Genomic DNA, 12,602 nt, shown 5'->3' with positions numbered 1-12,602 from the left:
GGAAATAAACATGCAAACCCTTTAATTTTCGAATAGTAAGAAAATGCACTAAACAAATTTCTAAAACCTAAGGTGAGTTTGGAAAATGCAAGAGGGGAAGTTAGACCTAGTCCATCCGCATTTAGCAGGTGATAAAATTATTGCCTTTTTCAAGAACACTGGCATATTTGGGTAGTGTGTAAGTATTGCTGCTGGGGTGCCTAAGGGTCAAGAGGCGTTTAGATCCTTAGCATCTGGATTCTCCATTAGTCAACAAGAGACAGGTAAATGATTCAACAGAAGAAAAGAGGATTAGTGGCGTGTTCACAATAGATTTTAATGCTGTCATATGCCTTTTGTGTAACAAAGCTTAAATACATAATGCTGAAGTTATTGTGTCAATCAGGAGAAAATTGTTGCGTGTAAATTCGTATTATGTAATAACATGAGAGCTAACCAGAACAATGGATGTATGATGCTAGGAAGTACTAGCTTGTTCTTGTTAGAAGCTCTTAGAAGCTCTGTCCACATGCATTTTTATAGCTCAGTGTTTTACTTGCAAGTACAAATAAGGCTTTGAATAGACAAACAGCATCTCTTGATCTTCAGCAATTTTTATTTCTTCATCTCAGGATTCAAATAAGTATATATATATTTCCAGATGGAGAAGTAAATGTTTTTCATCTCTTTCTTTTTTCTTTTTTTGATTTGTTTTAATGGAGAACTGAGTAGCTACAGGGACCTCCAGAAGACAGATCTGTTCTGTAAGGGGAAAATATCTACCACAGTTAACAATGAGAGATAAGGGATATAGCTAACAAATACATATCATAGCTAATATATAGCAAAGTACTGGTTACTTTGTTGCTGGTGGTGCATAGCTTGGATTCATAGTCTGTCAGATCTGTGACTTTTTTTACCTTTTTTCTTAAATAAATAAATCTGTTATACCAGTGTAGCAGAAATGCTGATTCACGACCTGAACCAGTGATTGAGCACCTGGTGGGAAGGCAGGGCCAACCCAGGGGAGCTCATTGTATTCATCTGAGTGACCATAAGAGGTGGATCCTGGCTCCACCCCTTCCCAGACCTCATTTAAGGGTTGGCAGTAGAGGTGAGGGTATCTCTTGCTGGAGATTCCTGCCTGCCTGAGGCATTCTAAAGGTAAGCAGTTTTTGTTTGTTTGTTTTTGTTTTGTTTTGTTTTTTTCTCTCTGTATCCATGGCTGCTGCATTTGGGCTTGTTCTCATTTGCTGCAGCCTAGGGTTGTGCTATCCTCTTTCCCCACTGTCACTGAACTTTCCATCATCTTATAGTATTGTGATTAGAAACTTTTTATATATGGACAAAGTATCAAATGATATCTACAAAGAGTATTTGTGGCTTTTTGGTCTTTTGTGGTCTTTGAAATGTATTTAAAAGTCTCTGAAATAGTTCCTGTTTTTTGTTGGTTTTTTTTTTGTTTGTTTTTCCCACAAACTCTCCTCATTTTATAAAGACCATGTGGTGAAAAGGGAAGAACCTTCATCTTCCTTCTCAGTTGCCACAGTAGGGAGTGTAAATCCTTTTGCCCTGCACACATGGTTGTCCTCACAGCAGTAAGAGGAATTCAAGCTTTATTAGAGATGGACTATGTAAGAACTTTCAAGGTAGTAAGGCAGTCATAGTACCTGCAATGCCCATGAGGAACCCAAAGATTCTTCTTAAAGAAGATTCACGGGAGCTGGGGCCAGGCATGAGCAAACAGGGAATAGAGCTTATTCTCCCTCCCCCTTGTGAAAGGGCCTCCTACATGTGAAAGAGCTTCTTTATGTGGAAGTCATAGGGCTGTTGCCAGCCATAGTTACCACGAGGCTTACAGGTGTAGCAGTTAAATAACAATGCAAAGCATTTTCTGCTTAATGCTTTTTCTTTACTTCTCTGCTGAACGTCAGAGACATCAGAGTAATCACATTTGCAATCAAGGAGTTATGTTTGCCTTTTAGGGTTTGAGGAGATACATAATTTGTGGTCAGGAGGACAACTTTGGGATTTTTTTTTTCTTTCTGGTGGGAAGCTGATGCTTCTTGCATAACAGAAATTTAAAATCTTGGCTGTGTTCCTGAATGTTGTTACTTTTTTTTTTAAGAGACCTCCTCTTCAGGAAACTGTGATAATACAGTTTAGCTTTCAAGCCAACTTGCACAGTCTCCATCATCAATTCATCCTGGCACTGACTGATAAATAAGTTTATAAACAATGCATTAGTTCCTCTTTCTTTCCTTACTCCCTCACTTTCATATAGAAGTAACTTCCAGCTATTGAATTACCTGCTATTAGCCCTAAATATCAAGCTACTCCTTGCTTCAGTACTCATTTGGAGCTTGTAGCGAGGGAAAGTATTTTATCATCTATTGGCCAAGAGAAAAGACTGTGTGTACATGGAGCATAATGGTCCTCATGATGCAGTCTCCATGTTTGCACAAGCAAATACAGCTAATACAGTTCTACAGTACAACTTGAAAGCATTTATAGGATTTTTCAAGAAGTTGCCACTTGAAAGTGACTATAAGCTTGACTTTAAAGTTGAATAACAAATATATGTTTCTGAGAAAGTGAAGCAAAATGCAGAAGCTTTCAGGCTATTTTTTTAGGAGACATTTTGTGTAATAGGCTTAAATTGCCATATTTGGTATTCACTTGGCCCTCATCTGTTCTGTCTGCATTCTGATAAAATACCATGCCTGGAATTGTGATTAGGATGTTCATTCTTTCAGGCATTTTCTTAATTGTTGGAATATGTCTGAGCTACTTATATTTAAAGTATTTCCATTTGTGATTTAGTGGAACAGCCACCACTTTGCTAGATGTTATTAAGACTGATTTCCATAGAATGCACTTTTTTACTACCCATTGTTAATTACGCATGCAGCTGGAAGTGGGAGTTCTGTATTGTACAGTCTTCAAAGATAAAATTCTTGGTACAGATAAGATATGTCAGAAATCTTGTAGAATGACTGATACTTAAGAATTGGAAGTATTTTTTTTATGATAGTGACTATCTTAAAGCTCATATGAATTTTACCTGCATACCTTAAGCAGCATTTTAAAACCATGCTAAAAAAGAATCATAAAAATAGTTCCAGTGACTTTCTCCTCCCTTATGAAGTTAGCTGTATAATAAAATATACAGATCTAGTTCAATACGTAACATTTATCACCATCTGGGTTAGATTCTCTTACTAGCCATTCCAGTATAAAAGTGAAAAACTTCAACTCAAATATTGGATTTTTATGTGAAAGGATTTACTCCAGATTTATTACACTCAGCCTCAGCATTACTAAAAATGGTTTATTAGCACAAAAACAGAAGTGTGAATTTGAGGAAGACTCTTTTTCTATTTATCTAGTTTGTTCAGCCGAACTGGTGTAATCTGAAGTATAGCCACATGAGCTGGACAGACATGCATGTTCCTTTTTCTCAATCCTGTACCTTGTAGCACTGGCTTAGATGTATTCTGATGTGTGGAAACATGAAGTGCTGCTTTGAGTAATGGATAACTCATGAATTTGTAGTTGATGCTGCAGTGTTGTTTGTAATAATAAAAGTATATGCAGGCATTTCTTCCGGTTGAATCCACAGTTTTAGGATATTATTCTTTTATCGATACTTCTGAATGTAACTGGCATCAGTGGGAGCTGTGCTTAATTATCATAGGGAGGGCAAACACCTGTATGGTGCCACTATGGCATGATGGGGAAGACAGGAGAGTCAGATCATTCTTGCTTAGTGGAACTCCAAGCTTGTTGTTATATTGTAGTCCCAGCATTTCTTTTACCAGTTGTGCAGAGATCTTGTTTCTCCCACTCTGATGGGCAAGAGGAATATAAAGCAAGAGGAAATCTTCCTACTTTCTGCTGCAGTGGTTGAGTACATTCCAGTGGGCTGGAGTGTCACTTGTGATTTATTGCCCTTTTTTGTTCTTTTATGTGTTAGATTTGTCATCTTTGCAATGACAGTTTCATATATGAAACAGTATAGTTACAAGAAAATGTTAAGAGGATACAGGACTACCATGGGAGCTAGTGGTGTTTTTTTTTTGTTGTTGTTGTTTCCTAGTCAAATGTCAGGTTTTATGGTTTTAAGAGTACATCCGAAACACCTAAGATTTTAAATGTAAGTACAGTTTCCTTAGAGTAGCTGAAAAAGAGCTCAAGCTAAACAGTTATGCTGAGGATGATGCTGTTATCTTGGTTCTGTTCTGGTTTCAGCCCAAACAGCATTAATATCAAACTGATGTTTAGTCACTGCTTTGGGTTAGGACAGTGCTTGAAATAAAGTGGGGGGCATTCTGCACAACACGACACTTCACAGAATGCCATAAAGCTGTGAGGTGTTGATTGGGGTCCAGCTGCTGCTTGGGGATTGCAGGGCATTGGTTGATAGGATGAGATCTTGTAGTGCTGATGGGGTGTCACGTTGTGCTTTGCCTTGGTGAGTGAGTGGTGAATGATTGCATTGTAACACATGTTACCTATGACTCGTGCTGTAAGTGCTTATGGCTTGCCAAGGAGATCTGTATTCATAAGCTACACTGTCACTGTACTCATGGTCATGGATGTTACAGACCTAGGGCAGGAACAGCTGGAGTAAATCCCCTGACCTACAAGAAAGTAGTAATCCTTTGTTATCCCCTTTGTTATCCCTTAGGAAGGACTAAGTAGCATAAATAGTTAGGTTGTGCACTGTAAAGACTTGAGTTTTATCTTTTATTCAGTAAACAGCTGAGTATCACAGAGTTAATAGTCATGGCAGGATCTATGTTAAATCCCTGAAGAACGCAACTAGTTGACTAGGAAATATAAATGTCCCAGTCCATTGCTGAGAGAATAGCATGATGTCAAGTGTCAGCATCAAGTATCTCGTAAGTGAAGAGACTGAAACAAGTTTTAACTTGAGCTACTAAAGAAGAGTCTGTTCAATTCATCCTAGCATGAAAAACAATCTATTTGCTCAGTGATGTGTCATCGTATCAGAATATCTTTGAGGCTGTTTGAGGTTGGAGCAAGGAGCGCTTTCCCTATTCTCATTATGGAGAATAGAAACAAAAATCAATAATAAAAATAATTATGTTAATAAATTGACAGGATTAAACTTTTGACAAATTTAAGGAATCTGTGCTATTTACCAGCACCTGTGCAGTACTGGTCAGTAGTACATTTGTTCCAAAACAGTTCATCATCAATAGAGAAACAGAAAATACAAATTATTTTCTATACAATACAATTATTTTCTTTATAATATGCTTCTGTGTGATGTGGTATGCTATTTCATTTCAGTACAGAAAAAGTCTCTAACTTTTACATCCAAGTAGAACAATTTTGCATGTACCACAATGAAAAATTAAGGAGTGACAAGGGAAGAGAGAAAAACTCAGATATAATTAGTAACTGGAAAAAAAAACCTGTGAATTTCAGTGTTTCCCATCTGTAGTTACTGACTATATTCATAAAATGCTAAGCAATTTGAATTTTAATTTAAAAGAAAGTGTGGGACCTTGTTTGGGGTAAAATAACCTGTTGCTCACAAGTACTGAAAATCTGATGTTTGTATCACTGGAGAGTTATCAAAAGTGCAATGTAATATTACATGGATCATATCTGTGCTAATGAATAGAGTAATATTACAGTGTGTTATGTTTAAGTATGGTAGTGTAGTAAGGAGGAAAGTAATACAGTCAGCTTTTATAAGGAGGCAGAACAGAACATGCTACTCTGGGCAAAATAATGTTCCACTAACTCACTCACTTAGATTCCTGGAAGTAACTGATTCAGTAAATATCTAAGCTATGTTTGTCTGCTTGGTGTAATATCTCAACACTGTGCTAGCTGTGGCTAGTTATTGATGGGATTTCATCACTTACTTTTCCAGATATTGTATTGAAAACATCCTTTTCTGCAGTAATGTAAGCCTGACTGCAAGAGAAAAGGGTTTTAGAGCTCTGGGAGAGACATTCAAATTCTGTGTGCATTTTTAAGACTGTATTTTTTTTCAGCACTTTGAACTTTCATGTCCTCCTGCTCATCTGATTTTCTGTTATTGCTGACAGCTGGAAAGTTTTTGTGTAAACAAAAAACTCTGCTTTCATCTTTTGAGTTAACATCTGAAACACAGGGGAAACAGCTTAAAAACTGTGAATCATCATTGGTCAGAACCAAATGTGAAACCTTTTTGAAGCAAGCAGGGTATATTTTGCGTTTTCCATCGAATTAGACAGCTTCTGTTTATGACTAAGTGTGTTGCTAATTAAAAGTGATATGAAAAGGAATGAAGAGCAAAATGACTATTTAAGGCATTCTTAATAAAACGTGACAGTTGGATGTCTTTCTATAACCTTTAAGGCCTACAGGAAATGCATGAAAAATGAAATGTAAATTAGTGATGATCATTCAGAGGAAGCCTAGTCTATTTGTGTTCCTGTTAATGAACCCTGATCTTGGTTCATCTAAAGTTCTTCAGATACTATTTTGTGCTATCCTCCTACAAACAGGCAGTTAGTGTGACGATAAGTAAATTTTGAGAGAGTGACGGGTGTTGAAAGATTTCTGATGAGCACTTTGTAAGGGATTCTGTTGGGAAGGAAGCTAGTAGCTGAAATCATCAGGAATGTCAGCTTGCTGACTTTCTGCTTGGAACAGTTCATCTACATTCCTGTAGTAAAATCCTCAGTACTGGAAACATCAAAAGACAGTACCTCACTCCACTGCTTCGTACCCTTAGCTCCAGGTTACATTCCCATGGTGCTTGTAATGCCTTCCATTCATGGATGGAAAATAAAAGTTGTGTTTGCCATGCCACTGAGCTCCAGAAGTCGAGTTTCTCTTTAAGTATGTCCAGAATAATTTTTCTTCTCTGAAGACTGCAGACCCTTCAGTCTGAAGTTTGAAGTCCCATATCTTTCCTGTTTGTATATTATAGTTGAGACATCCTTTCAAGGATATCTGGTATTTATTAATGCTTTTACTACAGTTTCTGGAGTAGGTCTGGTGTTGAAAACACAAGTCGCCCAGAGATCACCTTGACAGTAGGTGAAATTGAAATGCTTATGATGAGGATGATGTTGAATTATTCACTGCTGGAATGTGTGCCACTAAAAAAGTGGTATGGATGTGCTCAGAAAATTTTTTATATCTGAACAGGATCAGTGTGGACCGATTGCTTTCATTTCCTTAGAGATAATTTGAATTCACTATGATCTCTCTCATTGTTGACGTAGAGAGATGTGATACACACACCTATCCTCATTTTGTGGCTGCTTCTCTGGCCACAGAATATCAGTACTTATAAATATGTAACCATTTCTTTTCCTAATAAAATACAATTGGATGCTCTGTAGGGCCATGTGAGAATTTAAGATTGTGAAGAATGCTTATTTTTCCTTAGAAAATTCTTTTTTTTTTCCCCAAGAACATCATAAACTGTGTCTGTACATTTTATGCTGATTATTAATTTCTGAGTTTAAATGCTAGGACTTCTAATTTCTTTGGCTTTGAGCAAGGGCTTCAAGTGACTTTGGTGACCAGATGAAGCTTTTGATGAACTTTATTTCCTTTTTCTTTCTTTTAAAGAAAGGGAAGAGAAAGTGTTACTATAGTAAGTTTTAGTTTGGTTTGTTTTCTTGGAGGAAATGAGCAGTCTGTGAAGGTTTGCTTGCTCATTTCCTTACAAGCCCTATTTAAAAAAACTCAGTCTCCAGAAAAATCCAGTATCCAAAAAAGCCTGGCTTAAAATTCCATACTAAAAATGATTGTGGTGAGACCAAAAGATGTGTGTGAAGTGAGGAGCTTTGCTTGTTTTAGGCATGTCTTGTAAAGAATGTTGTTATTCTTGACAACCAGAAACGCATGTATGTGTTTTTTTTTAAGAAAGTCTTTTTGTTCACATGCACTAACATGAATCACCCACCAGTGAGAAACAGGGTTCATTCAGTAGTCGGTTAAATGAGTCATATTCATCAGTGCTTTGCATTTCTTTTCATGCAGTTCTTTGTCACTTATATTTAAATTTTTGTAAACAATATTACAAACAAAATTAATAATTCATAATTATTGTTATTTAGTGTAGTCTTATCCCTTCTGTGCATAAATCTTTTAACAAGGCAGGGTTTTTTTTCTGCATTTAAAAAACACCAAATAACCATACTGATTTGGAATATTGTTTGTCCTGTGGAAGTACAGAAATTATTTTTAGGGAAGGGAGAGCTCTAAACAGCAATGTGTGTTGTATTGATGATCATAAATCACAAATAAAATACTCTTCTGCTATATTTTGAGTGCTGTTTTCCCTTTCACTGGGGCATTCAAATAGACAGGTTCAGTGAGAGCAAATGTATCCTAGAAGGGAAAATTGTGATACATTTATTTCCACACCACAGTGCTCAGCAAAACAGAAAGCAGACATAATCCCTGCCCCATGGATAAATCAGTTTATGCATAAGCATTTCCAGAAGAAGGCAGGGAAAAGAAAGGGAGGAAATACTGTAAAAAGAGAAGCAAAGTAGATCTTACTGAAGGCATTTACAAAACTAATATATTCAACGCATAGAGAGAACACTGGAAAAAAAAAAAACCTACTGATCAAAACCACCTTCTGTTACAAATATACTCTGGCCAACAGCACCTTATAACTTCCACCATATGGACAAAAACCAGAGTGGTTTTAAAGGAGAAGTAGGGCCAGCAATTGGAAAATTGTCAATGATGAAGGGGAGAGAGAACTTTCTCCTTTAGTTAGAGTTCTACCAGGGCAATGAAACAAAGACTTCCATTAGCAAAATACATGCTGGCTAGCAGATGAGGACTGAATGCCAGTCACTAACAGTATAAATGCACTTGCCACGGTGGTAATTCATTTCATCTAGAAATGTGTATGTGTTTTGGGTCTTCTCCAAAATAGTTCCAAAGACTGGCATCTGAAAAGAACTTGAAATTCAAATCAAAAGTGTGTTAGACTGGCTTATCTTTTCATAGAACTAATAATGCTGCTGTAAGCTTAAGTGTACCATTGTCTGCAGTCACGACGGAGATAGCAGGGTGGAAATAGAGAGGAAGTTCTTCTGGGGGAGACTGGACATTTTCCACCATTGTCCCATCGTGGGCATATCTTGCAGTTTTTAGTAGAGGATTAGAATTGATGTCAGTTGCTTAATGTTTATAAGAGGGACCTACGCCTCTGGAACACAATTTTTCATACCAGTAACACAGATCTATTTGTGTACTTATCTTGTCACATTTTGTTTTGTCCCAGTCCTTTGCTTTTGGTTTCTCTTCATCTGCTGTCCCTACTTTTAGGTCTAGAACATTTATGTTCCTTAGGACGCTGTAACTATGTAGTTTTTAAAAATATTACTCTTAAATATCTCTTTCTACTGTTAAATTAACTGAAAATGAGTGCTAGTTGAAAGAGCAGGAGTATTCCTTGCATTTCTTTGAGTATTTACCTCCCTCTTCCATCTGTGATTGCTTCAGCTGGCTATTACAGACTATCTTGGCTAAACAGTATGCTTTTGGTGAAAAGGATTGCTTAGCTTGTGCTTACACTGTTCTTAGAACATCCAGGCTTCCAGCTCAATTTAGAGCTTCTTGTGTCCTACTATCCTACAAGTAATAGAGAGTAGTATTTTTTTCTTTTGTATTTGCTCCTGTAACTTTTGTAGACTGTGGAAAGTATGGGCAGAGTCTCTAAAGCCAAGTTCTCTGATCTCTGGTGGCCAGAACCATAGGATTCTAGTGATGGATGTTTCGAGGAAACATTGCACTTCTGTGCTTCCATTATTCCATGGAGTATTTTGCATCATCTTGGCCACCTAATAACAAGTCTATCTGTCACAGAGAGATATTACATTTCACCTTCCTGACCCACTTTGTGAAATAATATGAAGGTAGGTGCTGAGATAAGTGCTGAATCATGCTGCCTGCTTAATAATTGAATTGCATGCCTTAAGGAATCTGAAGTCTTGTAGTTGCGATCGTTTACTTTCTTCTAGAGAGAAGCATTTGGCAGTTCCCAGTTTTTGTGTGGTAGAAATCAAAACATCTGGAAAAAATAGGCTGCATACTAACACAGTGAGTTAGTCTCAAGTTTCAGTAGAGACCGGGACAACCTGGGCTAACTGTATCCTTACTTTAAAGCCTTTTAAAGTTAAACATGTCAGCTACTGGGAAACCTATAAATGAAATTCGGATGGAAAGGCTCGCAAGTGATATATCAAGCAAGAACCTACTCAGGACTTAAAGCTGCAAGAAGAAAGTAAAATGGGCAGCTGCTTTGGTGAGCCTTAGGTGCAAGCCCAATCTAGTTTGTTAAAGAAAGGAGTTGTTTGTTACTCAAATAGAAGAAATGTCTGGAATTTTAAGATTGCTTTAGACAAAACAATCTATAGCTTATTTTGGCAGTGATTGCTTTTATCTTATTCCTTTGTTTGTAAACAAAGCTAGCACCTCCTAGACTATTGAGCAAGGGTTCTTTTAATGGTCATTCTTTTCTGTACAGAAGTGGGCAGTCAGCTACTTCTAAGTACAGCTTTTGGAAGGGACTAATAAACACAAAAACAAGTCCAAATATTTCTTAATATACAAAGAGAGAGAGAAGGAGGTTCTTTTGATAGAGGTCTGTTTATGCTACGTAAGAAAACTTTCATCCTGAAAAACAAGGGAAAGCTTACATATGAGTTAAAAGAATGATATTTGGCTTGGCTAGTTATGTTAGTGAATAGTCTTAGCTTCCACTTTAATGAGTAGTAGTTCTGCTTAAACTTTTCTATCCATAAATGACCTTCAGGAGATTATTGTTAAGGGTTTGGTTAGGTTAATAACATGATACTTGTGCCTTCTGAGTGAAAAAGGAAAGGGAAGTTTCTGCTCCAGGAAAAAGCAGAACTGTTGGCCCAGAAGCAAAAATAATTCCTAAAATACTAATACTAGAGCTATGTATCTTAAGTGTTAATGAGAATTTTTCAAAGTTTTTTTTAACTTGGTAGAGAAGTAGAAATTCCACCAAAGGAAGTAACTCAAGAATTCACCTTACAGTAGATGTTAGGTACTAATGACAGGAATATAGTTCACTTCTCAATCAGAGGATATGGTAAGACACCTAGAAAGTATTTCATCACTAAACTGCAGAAAAGAAGGTTCCAATATAAAGAAAATGCTGGTGAGATAGGTCTGGGAGTCAAAAATAAGTAGGTGTTCTGTGGCATTACTTACTGTGTCTTGGAAGGTACTGAATGAAAAGGGCACCATGAGGGCAAGTCTTAAGTCAGACAGTTGAAGGGCAGTTATTTGCGAGTTAAGAAAAAAAAATGAAGTTTCACATCTTAAATGCTACTGAACTGAAGGCCACAAAGAATGGAGAAGAAATAAGGAAAAAGAAAATTGGAAAGTCTTCAGATTAACTAAGGATAGATATCTGAGGGTTTTGAACCAAACAATGTTATTGTCTTTCTCTTATTCACTGCAGGAAGCTTGTGGAAATTGTTTGTTAGATCTTGTGACATCATGGGGCTTATCTACAAGTGTATCTCAATTTTTTCACTTCTGGCAGAGAGCACTCTAGTTTGCTCTCATCAAGTAAGGACTTGCTGAAGTCAGCACCTTGATCCTTTGTAAACTGTCAGGAAACATTTCCTTGTCCTTTCATTTTGTAGGAAGCTCCCTTGAGCTGTCCTGCACTTGCTGCTTTTTACTGACCTATTGCCTCTCCAGAGGGACACCACAGTGTATGTGGTCAGGATATATTTATCCTGATTGTTCCAACTTGAAGTGAGGTTACTGTGTAAGGTTTAAGTCAGGCTGCTGTGTACAAAGGTAGAACCAGAAACTTATAAGTCTGGCAAACAAAAAGCTATCACATATTTGGTCTAGCATTGTGAGGAAAAAGTAGTGGACTTAGCTCAGATGTTGGCAACAAGCAGACCAAAGGACGTCTCTGATGAAGAAAGGCTGAAGGAGTTGTGCTTCTTCTGCTTAGAGAAGAGAAGGCTCCATGGAGACCTTGTTGTAGCCTTCCAGTACTTGAGGGAATCTTGTAGCAGCAGGGGAACTGACTTTTTACATGGATGGATAGTGATAGGACGAAAGGGAAAATGGCTTTAAGCTAGAAAAGGAGAGATTTAGATTGAATGTTAGGAATTGATTACTCAGAGGGTGGTGAAGCACTGGCACAGCTGCCGAGAGAAGCTGTGGTGCCCCATCCCTGGAGGTGCTCAAGGCCAGGTTCGATGGGACCCTGGGCAACTGAGCTGCTGAGGGGAGAGCCCTGCCCATGGCACAGGGTGGGACTGAGTGGGTTTTGAGTTATCTTACACCACAAACAATTCTATGACTAAAGACAGATACTCTGCTGGAAATGCAGGAGTCCATAGGTCTTGTTGGTGTATATTTTTAAATCTTCTAGCTTACGCAAGGGATTTTAAAATGGCTGTATCAGATAAATTGTTTGAGACAGCTACAGTATCATGATATAGTGTATATTTAATACTATTACTGTAAAAAAAGTTACATTTTGTGATGTTTTTTTAGAATGGTGGTACACTAAAGAAAAAACATGACTTTTTTTTAAACTTACAGTAAGACTTTCTAAGTTT

The 12,602-nt window shown here is 37.3% G+C and overlaps 1 protein-coding gene across 1 annotated transcript in view; it reads left to right on the top strand.

The window, feature by feature from the left end:
• The window catches only part of LOC104910257 (receptor-type tyrosine-protein phosphatase mu-like), a 66,384-nt gene that overhangs the window by 42,726 nt on the left and 11,056 nt on the right, over window positions 1-12,602 (top strand). The window lies entirely within an intron of this gene.

The sequence above is a fragment of the Meleagris gallopavo genome, chromosome 3 (genome assembly GCF_000146605.3).
Source record: "Meleagris gallopavo isolate NT-WF06-2002-E0010 breed Aviagen turkey brand Nicholas breeding stock chromosome 3, Turkey_5.1, whole genome shotgun sequence".
In the NCBI taxonomy this organism is placed as follows: domain Eukaryota; kingdom Metazoa; phylum Chordata; class Aves; order Galliformes; family Phasianidae; genus Meleagris; species Meleagris gallopavo.
The sequence above is the reverse complement of the archived record's forward strand: the minus strand, read 5'-3'. Positions and strand labels throughout refer to the sequence as shown.